The 19,287-nt window shown below is 39.3% G+C and overlaps 1 long non-coding RNA gene across 1 annotated transcript; it reads right to left on the bottom strand.

Annotated features, from left to right (window-relative positions):
• Positions 1–6,556: 6,556 nt before the first annotated feature.
• On the bottom strand, positions 6,557–13,641 carry LOC128087159 (uncharacterized). Its single transcript, XR_008209690.1, has 3 exons — positions 13,579–13,641; positions 12,711–12,819; positions 6,557–6,674 (listed from the first exon to the last, which is right to left on the bottom strand). It is a non-coding gene; the product is annotated as an uncharacterized LOC128087159 (long non-coding RNA).
• Between the last annotated feature and the right edge of the window lie 5,646 nt (positions 13,642–19,287).

Here is a 19,287-nt window from a genome sequence, read left to right as displayed (position 1 = left end):
TGTGCAGTTCTCAGGGAGCTACAGGCATCTCAGTGCAGCAAATCTCCTGTGCAGTCTATACTGAGCACAGATTTTAAGACTAAGACTTCCATATTAAAAATGCAAGCCAGCTCATGATTACTGCATTGGTTTATGAGCAGACCTCTGCGACACTACAACAGCCATTGTTCTTTTGTGGTGATGGCTGCAATTATTCTAGAGGCCAGCTCCATAATTTTCCTGGTATTTGCACAGAGTGCAAATGTGCTCATTGCCCAGAGATGGTTTGAACAAAAAACTGTTCAGTCTTTATTGTTGAAATAGGTAGGGCAAGAAGAATTAATGTCAAGTGACTTAAGCCAGAAGCAATTCTGGCCTGCACATTGGTATTTAAGACCTGGGACTGAGAACAGAGCCTAACACTACACCTGTTGTTCATCCACACAGCACATCCATTTGCTTAGACCAGGATGATTTTTCTGTAATGGGCATGGAAGTCCTTCTCAAAGGTCTAGAGGCTGCTTATAGGAAGGTCTGACCTTCCTCTTCAAAGACTGTATGAATGGAAAAGCACAGGGGTGTCAGTGCCAAGCTCCTCAGTTTCCCTGCAAAACAGCTGTAGCAGTTTAAGAACTAAATCACAGAATCACAGAATCGTAGGGGTTGGAAGGGACCTCCAGAGATCATCGAGTCCAACCCCCCTGCCAAAGCAGATTCCCTACAGCAGGTCGCACAGGTAGGCATCCAGGCAGGTCTTGAACATCTCCAGAGAAGGAGACTCCACCACCTCCCTGGGCAGCCTGTTCCAGTGCTCCGTCACCTCACTGTAAAGAAGTTCTTGCGCACATTTGTGTGGAACTTCCTGTGCTGCAGTTTCCAGCCGTTTCCCCTTGTCCTGTCTCCACTCACCACTGAAAACAGTCTGGCCTCGCCATTCTGCCCCCCACACCTTAGATATTTATAGACCTGGATCAGGTCCCCTCTCAGTCTCCTTTTCTCAAGGCTGAACAGACCCAGATCATTCAGCCTTTCCTCATAGGAGAGATGCTCCAGGCCCTTCACCATCTTCGTGGCCCTCCGCTGGACTCTTTCCAAGAGATCCCTGTCTTTTTTGTACTGGGGTGCCCAGAACTGGACACAGTACTCCAGATGAGGTCTTACCAGGGCAGAGTAGAGGGGGAGGATCACAGCTGCTCCCAACAGCAAATTCCTGCTGCTTTAATGTGATGAGAAGCAGAATATGAAAGCATGAAACTCTTAATATATTTTACAATGAAGTTAATCCACTCCCAGTATAGTTTAACCTAACCTGTTTGACTTTGCACTGAAAAGGGCTAGGAGCACTAACCCAATAAACCTGCTTTGCTCTTCAGCCCAAAGCTGGGACTAGTAGCTGAGGTTTTAAGGATACAAGAGAGCTCTGATGTACTCGCAGTCTTTACAGTGTACCCCTAAGGTTTTGAAACAGAAGCATGGCTCTGGGCTTGGGTTGTTGTTTTAACTATGTGTTGCTCAGACAATGTTTTTCAAAAGACAACAAGGATGGATAGAGGCTTTAAAAGGTTCTGTCACAGCCCTAATCCCAAATATACAGACAGAGCTTCTTAGGTTTCCCACAGCAGTGACTTTAAAAGGCCTTTGTCCAGGTGATTAATTAGCATAAAAGATTACAATATATCACAAGTGAAGGTTAGGATTTTAATGGAAACATAATGAGTTTTGGCATTCAAATTGTATTGAATTTCACATCTCAGACTTTACTGAGCTAACTCTCTAAGCTGGAGGCAAGGAATGTACACTACTGAAGTAGGCTTACAGCTACCTGCTGTTTGCTGAATAAGTTTTCCCTTATGAAAAGAGATACTCTGGGATTTCTTCAAAGAATGCAGAGTGTGAGTACAACAAGGGAGATCTCATCCACCTCAACCTGTCCTAACGGCCAGGAGACCGCTGGTGAGTGTTGCTGAAGAAAATGGCAGGAAAGATGATGTGGAGACATAAGGTGTCCCAGAGAAACACTAACAGATGAGTACTCATGGTTTTGGAAATGGAGCAGAAGCTAGATGGAGAAGTGTGAGCAGCTATTTGTGCACTACTGATTTTGCAAAGCAATTTATAGGCTTTTTTTGTAGGCCACATTGTTGCAGGCTGTTACCCTTGACTGGTGGAGAGCAGGATATATCCATTAAACGCCACTGCCAATTACATTTCCGTCTGCTCCCAAGAACATTACATTCTTAGAAAAGGAGCTGGCAGCTCTTGGCACACTGTTACTGTGGGGAGGGCAGAAGCAATGTCCAGAAGTGAAAGGTCTTCAAGCAAAAGGTTCCAGGAAAGCATGATAGAGTATAAGAATAGAAAGCAAAACAAAGTGCACCAGAAAAGTAAACCTGTAGGCAATGTATACAAGGGATGGACTCCTAGTCCTGAAAAACAAGCTTTTTGCATCAGTGAACGAGAATGAGCCTCAGCATGCACTTCATTTTATCTCTGGCTGATCTCTTAGATGAATATTAATAGATAAAACAACGTAAGTGTACCTGAAGGAGAAACTTGGATTCTGCCTTTGAATACTCTCCTTCAGTTTGGTGCAAAGCATTATTTAGGTGGCAACATAACTGCAGTGCAACATATAAATTCTTTGAGAAAATGAAAACATCGGAACAAAGTCTGTCCTTTCCCAGAGAACCCTGGCCCATTTGCCCAGCTCCCCATTCCTCACCAATATATGAGCATAAGAGGAAAGAACACTAGCCTATATTTTGCCTACATGCATTTTAAAAATATACAGAGTAAATATACCCTTCTATATGCTCATATTTCATTACTGTCAAAGCATACAGCAGTGAGTCTAATAAACTCTACTTTGTATTTCAAAGTGCATTAGGGTGTATTAGGAAAATGAAGCCCAGAGAAAGAAGACAATGCCTGAGAAAGTAGGGTGACCCAAGTCGAAATGTGTACAGAAAATACATTCAGAAAAAATTTAAGAATATACAGCTTTGGGAAGGGATAGGAGGGAAGAAATGTGATAATATGACTGAAGAAGGGGAATGTGGATCTTTTTCTGTTAGAGTATGGCTTTTGTGGAGAACACTGAACAAAGATATATGATCAGGGGAATCATGTTTGTCCTCGCTAAAAAGCATGATTAAGTGTAATTAATGCACTTGTTAAGAACAAATGAGACTGACTATACTGAGAAGTTATGAAAAGCAGGTTCACATCAGGCAGCAACTAAAAGACCCTTGCACAAGCCAGAACACATGACAAATGAGCCTTTATGAAAGGGAAGCAGCTGAGCAGTATGTAGTGCAATACAGGCTACAGTGTTCAGTGATAAGAAAGCACAAGCATGCGGATATACACAACTCATGGGGAATGTCTGTGATGCGATAAAAAGTTTGGCAGCTGTGCACACCACTAAAAAAAGAAATTTGTCTTGCTTCTATTATAGCTTTTGCAGTTAACACATTCCAGTGCTGATTCTGGGACTGGAACAATTCATTAAGAAATAGACATTTTCTGCATATAGTCTTTGTTGCTCCTCACTTTTGTTACATATTTAATTCCGACCCTTTCTGAGCTAGATGGCCAAAGTTCCAGGAGAGCAGAGTTCTCAGAGATCCTACTGAGTTATATGGTGATACGTTCATTTCCTCATATGGAAAATGGTTTTTAGCATCAATTTTTGCTATCCATTGTATCTTACGCAGTTGAGGTACAGACACAATGATTGCTAATGTAACTCATCAGTTCAGACTTACCAAGTTAACACAACTTTGCTTTAATGTTCACATTCAATACTATGGCACCAGAGCTGTTGCATTCCTGAGGTAATGGAAATGCAACTTGACAGATATCATGCATACATACTTACTAACAAAAGACTGACATGTTCCTCATCGCTCTTTCCCTCGCCTACTGTACATAGAAAGAGAATGAAAAGAAAAAAATGGACAGGAAAAGTAATCTGGAATAGAGTTTTGGATCTACCTTCCTTATCTTTGCTCTTAACTGAAAGACAAGCTTTTGTCTAGGAGATTAGCAAAAGTCTGTATTGGATCTGTGAGTGCTACATCATTGTGTATATTATTATTTCATTAAACATGCCTTCATTGCTATTTTAAATATAAAGAATTTAAAGCAGAATATAAATACTTATCTAAACAGAATAATGTTCATAAAGGAAAAAAAAAAAAAAGAAATGCAAGTCTGACCTACTCAGTGCTGTATAAGAGTGCTGTCCCTAGGAAAATAGTCTTGTTTTCAGCTCAAAAATCATATCATATTTGTACAACAAAGTACACCTGATCCAAGTCAATAAAAAATGATGAGTATATATATTGGGCAAATGTGTACACAATTTTGAAAAGTGCTTACACTACATGTTTTTAATCTTTAGCCAAAATGCATTTGTGAGTTTTTCTTCTAATTAAATTATTTGAAGAAAATTTGGGGTTTTTTTGGATAAATTAAGAAAAAACAACTTTTACTGCTTTTTACTATTATTGACAGCAGTGGAGAACATGGTATTTCCCTGTTCAGCTTTCTCAGATGTTAGATTGTTGACATTTACATTCTAGCAATGAAGGCAGAGTCTGCCAGTTTTTACGCTGACTTAACTGTGGGCAGGATAACATGTTTCATCCTGTTTCCATGAAACAGTAGGGAAAACTCTCCTGAATTTTCATGGCACAGGATGAAGACTCTTAAGGATAATCTACGTAGAGTGGCCGTTATTCAGATCATTGTCTAGAAGTGTCCTAAAGTTTGAAATGAACTGATTCATAGTATCATATCATGGAATCTTTAACCAATTTATTAGTGTGGTTACTAATTAGAAACTTAGGAAATAGTTAATGTGATCTGTTGAAGGATGTCAGTCTTTTCTAACGACCTACTAATAGTTAACACTGAAAATATAATACTCTAAAAATCACACAATACGAGTGCTTATAGAGAACACACCACGTGTAGCAGCTTTCTGGTTTAGATCATCTAATGGCAGCATATTATGGAGTACTGTTTGTTTTGGTTTTTGTTTGTTTTTGTTTGCTTTTTTTGAGCTTTTTCTTTTTTTTCTTTTTTCCTAAATATCGATGCAAGTACTAAGTCCTCCTGTTGGGTCAGTAGTTGAACTGGTATGTCAAAGAGGGAAAAAGCTGTAACTGAGAGCATAACAGATGCAGGGTCCTTGGATCCCCTTAATGTTATTTGAGTGAATTCCAGCCTCACTACACAGGTGATAGCATTCAATAATTGAAGCTCAAAAGCAGATGGGGGTGTTAAATTAAATTACTGCAGGTAACACCTGTAAAAGTACAAACACTATGGTCATTGGTAGAATTCAACCAAACCTCTCCTCACCTGTTATCAACACTTATTCCTGTTGATATGACAACACAGAAGTCATATCAATATAACAAAAGCAAAATAGAAGATTGGCATTGCCCACACACCCATTAACATGGTCAGTCTTTCAAAGGTGCTTTTACTGCTAGTTTAGCAATTGAGAAATCAAAAGTATTTTTACTGATAAGCATGAAGATGGCAAAATGGAAATAAGCAACTATGCTACAGAATCTCGCCACTGTTCCAGTTGCACAATGGTTTCTAGATTATAGGGGGTGAGGGGGGGCAGAATGAAAAGGAAAAAGAAATGTAAGTGGTACGTTTATAGGCTCTTTATAATGTGCTCATTAATCTACTAATTAAGCAAAGAGATCTTAAACAATTGCAGAAAACACCCTAAATAAAGAAGAGACAGAAAGGAAACAATAACAGGCATTTACAGTAAGTCAGATGGGAGTCTAAATAAAGTGTACAAAATCAGCTGTTTACAGCAACTCATTGTAAGGTAAAGAAAGCATCCTTTCAATTAAGCAAGAAAATCTCAGTATTCCCTAATAGCTATCAGCCTCTCAGTATTCCCTAATAGTTGTTAGCCCCACTGGTTACCAGCTGGCAGAACTATATGGGCAGGCCAGTAGAAGCAAGTACTGAAGAAAATTGGGAGTAGCAGTTTCTTAGCCTTTTCTTTGGTGTATGCCCCTTGAAATATAATCTGGTGTTTATTTTCATAGGGTCAACTCACTTTAACTGTTCATATCTTGTCATAAGAGTGACATAATTAACACTAAGAGTGTTGTCATAAGTAAACACAGGAAACCTGTATTAATCCTTATCCTTCTTCATTCCTAAAATCTCAGTTTATGCAATTTTCTAGTAAATCAATAGGACTTTCCTCTAGGTAAAGGCTGAAAGCACAAAAAGATCATAAATCTGCTTATTATCAAGGTATTCTTCTTCTGTTTTTATTTTAGCACCTATTTACCTTCAGAAGTTAGATAGAAAAATGTCCTTGGCAGGCCAAAGGCACGAGCTATGAAACTCCTGTGCTATTTCCTGGAGCTCAGCTTTCTGCAGCCAAAAGGCTGCCAGCATACACCCCACAATTCCCCAGGTTGCAGCTGGAACTTAGCTTGGAGGACTGTTCTCCTGTATTGCTTTACCATCTCAGGAGCTATTGCTGCAGCAATGGATTCACGGATTTTACCTTTGGGCCTCTCCTCTAGCTCCAATGAAAAGTCTTCCTCTCTTTGCCATTACTTGTCTCCATCTTCTCTATGGAGAGGAGGCTGAGGACACTTCCTCCACAGACCTGCCCCATTTTTGAGGTAAAAAGATAGCATCTGTGGAAACATGGTATTTTAGCATAACCATAAGCTGAGCGTTAGCCATTCTACACCAACAGCAATTTCTCAGGAAGAAAAAAAGGAGAAGTCTGGCTCCCTCCACAAGCTGCGCATAAAATAGAAATGGATCTCTTTGTACTTTCTTGTATCACCTCTCATTTACTACAAAAGTGGCGCGGCTTTTTTGTTTTGTTTTTATGCTTACCTCACATTACTGAATTCCTGGAGTTTTCATTAAGGGCTTTGATTTTTTTTTCCCCATTCACATAACAGATTTTCTTTTCACAACTCCTAAAGTTTCTTCTGAGTTGTCTTATCTGTAATCCTTACTTACAGACCTGAGTCATGGCCTCTTCTGGCAGAACAGAGCCATATGAGAGCTCCCTTAGGAGTCTCAGATCTGAGCATCAGCCACTGAGGACAGTGGCAAACCTCCCAAGTTAGTGGTTTTGCATAATATCATGCAGAACATTTTGATTTGCTGACAGCCAGGTGCAAATTTGGGTGAATTGATGAATATGCTGTCCTTTCTACTCTGAAAATGAATGAATATAGTCTCTTGTTAGCCTGAAACCCTTGTGTTTCCACTGGTATTTACAAAAAACATGAGAATTAGGTCTCCGGGCATGTCTAATAGAAATAGCAACTAAGGAAAACAAAGATAACGAAGATAAACTTAAACAGACCAGGGAGGTTTGCACAAATTATCTTTAATGCAGAAGCCTAGAGACATGAGAAAGCATTGTATTACCTCCTTCCTCTCTCGGTTTGTTCTTGGTTTGTTATATTTCCTGACTGCTGCTGCTGCATCAAAGCACTCACACACAGAAAAGGGCCTGGCACAACATGCCAGGAACAAGATTGTGCTCAGTCATGAGGCTTTGATCTTGAAGACTGTTCAGCTACGTACAGCACATAAAGGCACAAGCTCGGTACAAGCTAAAAAAGGGGAAAAACTCTAGCGGTTATTTTTGCCTGGTGACTGAAGAGTTAGTGCACACCAGTAATAAATGCTGCGTGTGTGGTTTTCATTGCTGATGCAGTTTTAAAACATTGAGCATATGCAGAGGAAGTCCCAGCATGGTGGTAAATTGCAGCATCTAGATTTCTTTTTTAATCATTCTGTGTATTTTTAGAGATGTACAAGAAATGAAATCTTCAACCAGAAGGAAGTGTGGAAAGAACTTTCTATGCAAAATGAAACCTTCAGTGTTTCTAAGCTCAATATATAAAGAGAAATAAATAGGTAGAGCAAACTGTCCGTGCCTTTTCAGGTTCCTCCATGTGTACAAAGTATCCAAATCGCCTCTAGAAAATTCTCTCTGTTACTCACCTTTCTAGTCTGGTAGATTTTCAATATTTCTTTGACTACCTGATTTACAACCATGGGGATGAAAACCAAACAAATACCTTTTCTTGTTGTTGTCTTCTAGAGCTCCGTGCTTTGTTCTATTATAATAACCAGCCTGACAGACTTTATATCACATAGATTAGAAAGGAGATACAGAATGTGCTGTGATCTATGAACTTCTTTAAGGATAAGCGACACTGCAGTGAAACAAACAAGCACATGTTCCCCAGGGAGATGCAGCGTATTTAGGATGACTGGAACATCATGGAGATTTTTTTCAGTAACATTAATGCTATCTGTGAGTTAAATTCATTACATATATTTTTTGTGTTCTTTTTTTTTTTTTCAGTGTGATCAAAGATGGCCAGAACCTCAACAGGAGATTTTAAGCCATCATCAGTTAAGTAAATCCATGTCAATGTGAACATTAGCTGCAGGGGGACAGAGAAGCACAGAATAACATAGGCATTGCATACTGCGTACAGTATTTGGCCCAGGACACTTGTCTCCATAAATATCTATTTACATATCTTAACACTCCAAGTAAGGTTTTAAATGGTAAGGCATCACTGTGCCTTTGCATAGGTTAATTTATACCTTTACAGTTACAGCAGTATAGGGGCACTTTTTTCTGGATTAAAAATGATTTTTCATGTTCGAAAAAAACTGAGTATAGCTGCTAGAAGTGACAATGTGTTAATGTTAACATCTGATGAATACAAATGTAGAGGGAATTGCTTGTTGCTGAAATACATTAGATCATAGCAGCAGCAAAGTGTAACAGTGAGACGCCACCATCATCATTTCAAAGTCTGTTCCATATAATTGCAGAGTGACTGCAAGCTAGCAGGGAGAGCTATCTGTCTTTGGGACGCTTGTAAGTGACATGCTATTTAAAATAAAGCATTGAGACTATGAAAAACATTCAGAAGCTTTTCAGCATCTATTGAATTGTGTACAGTCTTCATGGAACATCATAAATGCAGTTCTCAGAGGAAGTAAATGGCTGTCTGAAGGCATTCCTATCAATGCCATTAACACAACTCATCAGCTAACAAGAACATACTCATCTGTCTAGACAGATGATATTAGAAAAGTAATCTCCATAGATCATATTCATGTCCCAGTCCTAAAGGAGCTTTGTGTGGTTTGATTCTGTACCTGCTCTGGCCCACAGTACTGAATGCAGTGATCCTCAGTCACGAACGGCATTAGTTATCTAAGCCCTGCATGATCAGTACAGCTCTTGCTGTCTGCACCTGATGAAGTATTGGTCTGGTGCAGATAAATATAGAGCTCATTGCAGAACCAGAGCCTTAAAACATCAAAGAAATAGTTTCTTGTCTTTCCTTTTCCCATGATGCTACAGAGAATGTTTAGAAGATTAGCTCAGATTAAACAGCTAGCATTTTGACAGGTAAAGAAAAGTCCAAACTGTAATGACTGTTCCAAATCCACAAAGACTGAGTGTCCTGTCCTTTACAAGCATTATAATAACAACGTACTTTAAATCCATTTGTGTGCTTAATCTCCTTGAATTTTGCTAAATTGCATCTGGAAATTATTTTAGTTCAGAGTACCAAATTGATTACTCATCTTCGTGAAAAAAAGTATTCCTTCTTGACTGTTATTCTGCCACTTCTCCCCTTTTGTCTGTGCTCTTATTCTCATGAAAATATTTCTATTAAGTGACATTTAGGATGGCATGAATAAAATTCTAGTTTTTTAGTTTTCTTTTGAGGGATATCATCAATACAAGATCTGTCCAGTCTTGAAGACTTAATGTATCAGAGTCACAAGAGGGCAATGTCCATGTTCTGTCTTGAAATTGAAGCTCTAAACTCATCAGTAGCAGCATCTTAGTTTTTAATCAAATACACACTAGAGAAAAAACAAGGACTCAGAAATTAATTCAAATTTATTGAGGAACTTCAGGTTTGGCTTTATGACTGCTATCTCAGCCTAAGGACATGACCCTTAGAAGACTTACAAACAAAAAACTAGAGGTAGAAATGATGTTACAGAAATAGTTTCACATAGCTATACGTGTATATAGTACAGAAGTATAGCACACAGCTAGCAAGCAGAATGAAAACTCAAATTTATTTTGCTTAAATTAGAGAAATGATTGTTTTGGTTGTTTAAGATGATGCAAAGGTTTGGGCACACTTAGTGAAATACCAATTACGAAGGCTGACAAAGAGATGCACTCATCCCACTACTGATTAGAAAAAGCATTATATTATGTTTGTACTTCTTCAAAAGTTCCAGATATATGAAAATGCAAGAATGGCTCTGGTGATATATTTCTTTTTTTAGCAATAGTTTTATGTGATAGATAGGGGGTGAATTCCAAAACTACATGAATCTAAAATATGGATATATGCTATTTGTGTACTTTTTTGTTGCAGAAGCCTTATGCTGACATGAATACATTGGTCAGAGTACATTTCAAAATAGACTTGTGTCAAGTTTTATTTGAAAAGCACAAGTACTTTATTATTCATTTGGTATTTATGTGTACTTCATTTTTTCTTCAGTAGGACTCACCTTTCTTTTTTTCCTCAGAAGTTATTTCTATTGTAATCTGAGAAGCAAAAGATTCATAGTTTAAAGGATTAACCAAAGTTTGGATTTATATCCATTTAAGTTGTACAGCTTTGTAATTAATAGTAAGATTCCATAGTAAGATTGGAGGGCACAACACAAGCAGATTTTGACATGTACAATTTCACATGCAGAGTGGAAGTTTTCCAGTGAGTTATTTGAAAGAATTACTTAAAAACAAAAGTATTAGAAATTTCTAAACAATTTATGCTTGTTCAAGTGTGGCAAAACAACCATTTAGTTTAAATAGATCGTAGTACTCATGGTGATTTTGTCTACTGAGTCACTGTGAAAGAAAGACAACAAAATGTCTGAAGAATGGCAGACTAGATTATCTGTGAAGTTCTTAATGAACACTGCTGCTGCTAGTTGGTTGTATGTTGCTCACAATCAAGATTCAGAGACACAGATGGAAGAGATGTTCTTATCTTAAAGAGGAAAATCTTACAAGAAAATACGATAAGATAAAAAAAAAAAAATTGCATAGATAACCTCAAAATATTACATATTTTTTGCTCTGAGAAAATTCTACTCAACACTACTCAAAAACACTATTGCAGTGTTGACAACACCCTATCCAGAAGGAGGTAAGCCAAGGTTCCTGGTCCTATATGAGTGGCTTGAGATCTGGATGTATTACTAATAAAAGATGAAAGGACAGATTCTGCCCTCAGTGTTTCTGTCATCACACCAACCTGTTAGAAAGTGACACTGCCAAATGACACAGCTTTTATTTAGGGAAGGAAAACTGAGACCCAGGATATTCCTCCAGCTTCATCACCAGTAGTACATGGCCAAGAGGTCATGCTCTTTTTTAGGCCATCATTCTTTTAACATTCCCACATTCAACTTCAGGAACGGACTACATCCTTTCCCAGATGTTAAATTTACATATGCCACAGATTTACCATCTCTTGCCTTTTAGAGTTTAGACATTCATGTCCCATGATGGAACCATCAGAATCATCATAACTAAAATCACAAGAATTTCTCCCAAAAAGGAAAAGTACACAAAATCTGGCTCCCTGGAACCTGATTATTGGCACGCAAGGCAAAAGCAGGTAGCACAAAACATCATGAACTAAACAGTGCTAACAGACAGCACTGAGTCTGCCTCAACAGCATCAGTCCAATTGGCAAACACAGAAAGCGTCTTCACTGGAACCCACCTCATATGTCAACACAAGCCATACAACACATCCCAGAAGTTATTCAGTAAATCGCAGACCAGAGGGGAAAGAAAGATGGATAATGCTATATCATCAGGTTTTCACATTTCAGTCAAGTAGTTTAATTGTGGATCGTTTATTTCAAACAGAAGGCACTGCAGAAGGAAGCACCTATGAATTCCCTTCCATTTGCTACCTTTACCTATTGCATGCTGGCCTCTCCAGCCCGTGCATGGCGTTTCAACTTTTTCAACATCACAAGACAAAGAAAGAAAAGTGGAAATGCAAGACAGAGAAAAATGACAGAAAAAAAGAAGGCTGATACAAACAATCTGAAAGATAAAAGACGCTTCAAAGTTTATCTTGCAGCTTTCTCGTAAGCCAAGAGAATTTGCTGCTGCCTCATCTCAGTTTCTAGAGCTACTCTGAAACTATAAATCACTTAATCAATCCAAAATAACAGCATGTAACAAAGTTGGACATTTTCTTCTGCAAAAAAGTAACCAATTCATTATAAAAATCACACATGACTCAGGAGCACTTTCTGTAACTCTAGTTTCACTAAACTTGTGTCCACTTGCATAAATATAAAAACATGCAGCAATTCAGATGTGCATTTCATGTATTTCTGAAATGTTCAGAGTATTTAAACACAAGGTTATACTCATCTCCACATACTTATCTCTGTATCAAAACTTCTCCATTACTCTCAACATAAGAAGCGAACACAATAAACGTGGAAAACAGGACACAGAAGAGCAGACATAAAACTAAGACAGGGACTAAATCTGAAAAGCACTGAATGAGTGTTTTTCATTTAGGAACATCCATGGCAACAACAATTCATTTCTATAAATAGGTTACTAATAAAAAGAAGTGCCAGGAAAGAACTGGCTTGCCACTTACAGAGAGTTGTCAGTAGAAGATGTGAAAGAGGTCAAAGCATCTAATTCTTCTCGCTGCAGCCAGTTTGCTAACACTGGTGGTACAAGAACTCATGGGTTAATACTTCTGCCTAGAAGAGAGAAAGGGACATTAAGGTTGTTAAGACATTTTCAGTTCTCTGGCCAGGCTGATTTCATTATGTGGAACTTAAAGATGTAGGTGAAACAACAGCAGGAGTATTAACAGTTATCTCTTGGAGCTGATGGATAGTAAGTGATGAGGACAAGAAAGAAAAAAAGAATTAAAAAAAAAAGAGAGAACAGAGCAGCATTGTGCTTTTATTTAGAAGAGATGGATAGATAAGCTAAAAAATTTCAGATCAACCTGTGTAATTTTGATTTATGGGGAACAGAAGCAAGCAGAGTTTTGTAGCTCAGAGTATAGAAATATAAGCCAGAAAGGGTTAATATGGAGAGAGAATGAATTTTATTAAGCTAACTGATATAACTAAGAAAAAAAAAAAAAATCAGAGAAAGCTTCAGGAGTGAAAACCTTTTTATCAGAAAAATACTGGACCAAATAAATAAACTACGTCTAAGGAAAAAAAAAGGAGAGGAGGGGGTGGAAGAGTGATAAGTAAAAGCCAATAATGGATTTGCGAAGAACAAGTCATGTCAAACTATTGTAATTTCCTTCTCTGACAAAGAGACAGACATTACAGATAGAAAAGAGTAAGTATACATCATTTTTCTTGACTTATTAAAGCTTTTGACGCTCTCACACAACATCACAAACAGACTGGGGAAATATAGTTGAGATGAAACTATTTGAGGATGGCTGCAGAACAAGCTGGAAACAAAGTACATACTCAGAAACATCAGAATCTCACCATCAAAATTAAAGATAGATACTGGGTAGTAAGATCAACAGGTAGCTGCCTGGGTCTATTCCTACTGAGTAATTCCATTAGCAGCCAGAGAGGGAATTTAAAGTAAATTTGTTACACCTGCAGCTGATGGAATGCTAATGGGCCGTAAACAGTTTGCAGTGCAGGTGGAAAATTAAGCAGACCCAAGCCATCACCAATTCACCTTGCTATCTATCAAGGCTTACCTAGGATTCTAAAAACCAATTTCTTCACAGTCACCCTGTCCTTGGGCTTAGAAACTACCTATGCCAAGTGCAGGAAAAACAGCAATTTTTTAGACAAAATTTACATGTCTTTTGTTGCGTTAGGTTCAGAGACGCATGTAAACTGTATTGGGAGCACTGCAGACGTGAGGAAGCAGTAGGTAGGTGTTGGGTGGCCACCGGCCTTTCAGAAGACAGGCACGAACCAGATGTCAGACTGAATATAGCTGCAGAGGGCCCAGACCAGGAAGCTGTGCAGGGCAGGAGAGAAGACAGAGATTCCCTGGGTGGGAAGCCAGACGTAAGTGCAAGCAGCAAATCACCACATTTGTAATTAATCACAGTGTGAAACACATTTTCCTAGAAGTAAGGTTGAAATAAGAGACTGATAGACCACAAACCCCCATACCTCAAAACCAGGCTGGTTGCTTGCATATAGAAGACATACAGGTGGAACAATCCTTTGCCTCTGATTGCATGCTGCCATGTGCATGATGGTAACCAGCTCCTCCTGCTCCATCTTTGAGAGTCAGCCTGTGTGCTTCAGGGGGTGTCTCTGGAAATCCTTACGGATGTTCTGGTTTTCATGAGTCTGTAGTGGCCTCATGTCACAAAGGCAAAGGCCACCTGGGATCGGATGCCTGGGACTAGCTTAATGTTCATCAGTATTTGTACAAGGTTCATGGTGCCCCGTCTGATGCTGCAATTTGCTCACAATATACCTGCTTTCAGCTGTACTTCAGCCAAAAAAGCAAACCAAAACAAAACAAAAAACACTGCTTTGTTCTTGTGTAAGCAATACTGAAGCTTTCTTCTCTCTTCTCCTGCCTGCATTTATTGTCCTTTATGAAGCCACAGAAACAGAGGTGCCACAGATGCTTTCCCGCCCTTTGCTCCTGTCAGGAACGCTTGGGTCTACCTACTCCCTGTGGCCAAAGCACCAGGAGTGGCAGCAGCTCTCTCTCCATGAGGGTCCATCAGGGGAGGGCCTGGCAGCCAGGGCCCATCCTGCCAGGAGCCGGGCAGCCAGGGACACCGGGCACTCCCAGGGAGCTGGGGCAGGCCAAGGCAGGCCAGGTCATGAGCCTGGGGGTTGGCTTCGCTCAGCAGAACTCGTGGTTAGGGATATAAAGCCCGGCCTTGCTGCAGTCTCTGTGTGGGGGAAGCTGACATGGAGGCCTGGGCCTGGGCAGGGTTGCCCAGGGTTGCCCAGGGTTGCCCAGGGTTGCCCAGGGTTGCCCAGGGTTGCCCAGGGTTGCCAGGCCTGGAGAATCGAGGCTAGCAGGGCCTTCATGGCTATGGCGGTCTCATTCCCTCTGGAAGGACTTGTGGGTCTCTGGTGAGAGAAATCCTGATAAAAAAATTATGTAATGTTCGAAAGTGCTCCATAATTTGGGAGCATGAGAAATTTGTGTCTAAGAATGATTTCATGCTGTGAAGTTCTGCAGGTGGATGCAATACCTCCATAACATTTTAGGCACAGCTTCGTTTGTACATCCAGACCTCTGGAAAAGCTGTTCACCAGAGTGTGTTCAGGCACTGGAACAGGACAGTGGTCATGGCACAGTTCAAGAAGTGTCTGGATAACATTCTCAGACTGACAAGAGCTCTCAGATCTGATTTTTGGGTGATCCTGTGGGAAGCCAGAAGTTGGACTCAGTGATCCTTATGGGACCCTTCCAACTCACAATATTCTATGATTCTTTGATTCTCTGCTTTTAATTAATACTTAAGGTAAAAAATTGCAAGACAACCACTCTCCCCACAGTTACTAATTTGATACTTTTTTTTTCCCCTCCCTTTACTGTTCAATGAAAATGTTGCTGCTGATTGACCAAACTAACTGTCCTTATAGGTATCAGACAGGAAGACTGATGGGATGGAGAGCTATTGCAAAAAGCTACTGACAAAGTACATACTTACATCCTAGTAACTGGCATTAGCTTCTGAAATCACATACTGTGCACAGTGAAAATTATCAGTGCAGAAATTATGATTGTAGCTAAGAAGCAATGCCTGAAAAACACTATTCATTTTAATAGCAAATTACTGGGTAAGTTTCAAAGCTGAAGGAGGAACAGTTGTAGTTTACACCATGCCTGTATAAAGTGATACAGATTTACAGGATATAAAATACTGTGTCCTACACAGAGCGAGTACAATTTCAGTTAGCTCAACTCTTGCCCGATGAAAAATTATTTTTACTTCTCTTCTACCATGGAAAACCACTGCAAAGGAAACAGGAGGAGGCAAAATGAAAGCAAAATAAAACAAAACAATCCACAAACAAACAAAAATGAGCAAAAGAAAAACAACCCACCAATAAATCAAACTGACTGTATTTATATTGTCATTTTTGCTGTCCTGTCTCAGCTGAGAGGTATGATGGAGCTCTTTATTAGAAACTGAATAGCAAAAAATACACTGTAGAACAGTTTATTTGCTCTTACATATGGAAAAAGATAGAGCCAACACTTCTAAAATATTTTATTCATCTATGAAAAGATACAACCTAACCTCTGTTTATAAACCAAGTTAGCTTTGCTCACCAGTATTTCAGCTGAGTTTTAGAAGAGACAGCATGCAGAAAGTCTTTACCTCTGCTAAAACTCCTAACTTGGACAGAGACACTTATCTTGGAAGTATACATCATTTTATTATGATTATTGAAATGCTGCATTATCTGCAACATTTACTACCTAGAACTCATTGCTGGCAACAAATGAGCAGTAAACATCAGTGTACACATGGATGTGTACATTTTGCACTAGGTTTGGTGCCATAAAGCAAATGAATGAAGCTAATCAAGCTGCCTACCTCATGATTGTTTTTACAGTTCATATCCAGCTGAGTTTACAGCATAGCAGCAAGAAGGGATATAACAAAAGCATTTCACAAGGGCAATTTGAAAATGTAATTGGTTTATGTCATTGTCAAAGCCAACAGGGGCACAAGTTTATAGGATAACTGTAAGAGGGCACAAATACTACTGGTATGAAAAATACCTTGCATTTAACTACGTGGAAATTAGCATGTAGTGGCAGGATAACAACACAGTGAGTACCATATCATTACAAGATTATAGCCTTCTGAACCCAAAGGCAAGAATACAGGTTATATGCTAATTAATTTTGGATCTACTAAAGGTAATTACATAGTAATCTTCATGTAGTTACATGGTGCTTAATAGGAAACTCTGTTAACTAATCATATAATTAAAGAATAATTGCATGATTCTCCTGCCCTATGGTGGCCAGGTAAATTAAAACTGTTGGATTTTCACAGTATAGACTATCCCTATCATAAGACTTCAGGGCAATACCATGCCTCCTGAGATATTAATATAGACAAGAAAAAAGTACCAGAAGTCAAGTTATTTGCTGCTTTCTCAATACTCAGAGAACAACTCATCTCTTTCTGCTGAGAATACTGCCACGCAAGTAATAGATAGGAACATTATTGGAACTCTTCCATTAGACTTTCCAAAATCAGAACTGCAGCCAGAAAGGCTCCTCCATTTTCTTTCCATTAGCCAAACATCCTCTGCATTTCTTCAGCAAGAGTCACTCACTGCTGCCAAATTCTTTTCTCACTGCTGATACTTAGGCATTTCTAACAATTCCTACCAGGTAACACCACTGACCACAGAAAAAGTCGCACAGCACAGCCAACAGGAAAGAGGAAGACAAACAACAAGGTGGTTCAACACAGAATGCTGATCAGAATGCAGAAGATACCTTGTCATGAACTGCTGATGCTAGAAAAATTTTCTCTCCAAAATGGAGTGAAAAACGGGAATTTGCCAACAAATTGACAACATTAAAAGTAAAGTCCAGTAAGTAAAAATTTTTCATTCTTGTTTACATCTTTTTTTTTGTTGTTGTTGCTCTGTATTTCATTTCATACTGACTAACATTGGAGTTATATAATAGTATAATCTACAGGAAAAAAAAAAAAAGAAACAACAAAAAGATCCAACACCAAATCAGCATTCTTCAATTTCAAAATAAAATTTTCTGAAAGAAGGACTATTCAAAAATTTCCAAGCATGCATAGTACGAAGTTTGTTTCTGAGGTTTCCCTGGCCTGTTGGGAATACAGAAATCTCCATTCAGTTCAAAATGTGAAAGCAAGTGAAATGTCAGACTAATAAACTGCTGCAATGACCAATCATCCATGATACCGTGAACTGTGAGAGGACTGCACTCTCTGTCCAGTTTTAAAATACCATGTCCCATTCACTGCCCTGCTGATGCTCAAGACTCAAACTGTTGCAGAGCCCTGCAGGAAGGAAAGAAATGACCTTTTTTTAAATTTTCCTGTGACAGACCTCATTTTGCCTGACCAGCACACAGCACTAGGAGCGGGTGCTGCCCATTCTCAGTAAGTGACAAACAAAATAAAGATTGGTATGAATGATGAAGAGAAGGAAGGCTCCACGAGAAGGTGGGCAAAGATCTCCACAAAAAAAAGGAGGCAAAGCTACAGGTCAGTGCAATGCTATAGGACCATGGGAGTATATAGAGCTAATAATACTGTCCATAAAATGGGGAAGACGAAACAGACTGAAAGTGATGACCAACGGCATGATTGAATACAAGCAAGGACAGCGTAGTGCTCTATTCTCACTTTTTACTTTATTATTTAATATTTGTTGATCCTTTGCTTCTCACAAATGTACAGACTTTGCCTCACAATAACCATGGACTTGGCAGTCTGCTGTTGCTCGTGAACTGACCACAGCAGCCTGAAGAGAGAGCTGTGCTGAGGGACAATAGCTCATGTAAGTGCATAGAAAATATACAGTGATTCAGTGTTTCTAGTCTGCTGAGCCCCTCTAGCACCTCAGTAGGACATACAGCTCCCATCTGAAGGAGGTTGAAGGAGCAGGACAGCATGGATCCACTCTATTGCACCAGCAAGCCAGCGATGTTAGGAAATACCATTCCTCTAAGTAAAGCTGGGCCTCACCTTTACATCGTACAGCTCCTAGAAGCAATGCTTATAAAGTTTAAAGGTAGCAGTAGTGTCTTTTGTTAGACCTCTTGGTGGAGTTGGAAAGGTGGGCAAGGTTTTGTCTTTCTTCATATCAACAACAGTTCTGCAACACTGAGTTGTATACTGAAGCTTCTGTTTCTAACCCAAACTTCTGGTATTGAGAGCTTTTCAGCTTTTCCAGTTCTTTCTGGTGATTCCCTAAAAGATACTGTGCACCTTCACGCCTCACAATGGTCTGTCTGAACTGCAGCAAAATACTACATCAAACAGAAGCAGTCTCATAGTTCATGGCTGTCATTTATAGCTTTATATAATAGTATGGGCAGGTTGTACTTAATGAGGCTGAAACTCCTTGGTTGCACCCCACTGCAAATTGGGGGCATAGAGCTAAGGTGTGTTAGGTATCACACTCAGCATCATACTGTTAGCATGCCAAATCATATCACGTGACCCCACTAAATAATTGGCA

The sequence above is a fragment of the Tympanuchus pallidicinctus genome, unplaced genomic scaffold, assembly GCF_026119805.1.
Source record: "Tympanuchus pallidicinctus isolate F22 unplaced genomic scaffold, pur_lepc_1.0 scaffold3, whole genome shotgun sequence".
Classification (NCBI taxonomy): domain Eukaryota; kingdom Metazoa; phylum Chordata; class Aves; order Galliformes; family Phasianidae; genus Tympanuchus; species Tympanuchus pallidicinctus.
Note: the sequence above shows the minus strand (reverse complement) of the source record. Positions and strands in the feature narration are given on the sequence as shown.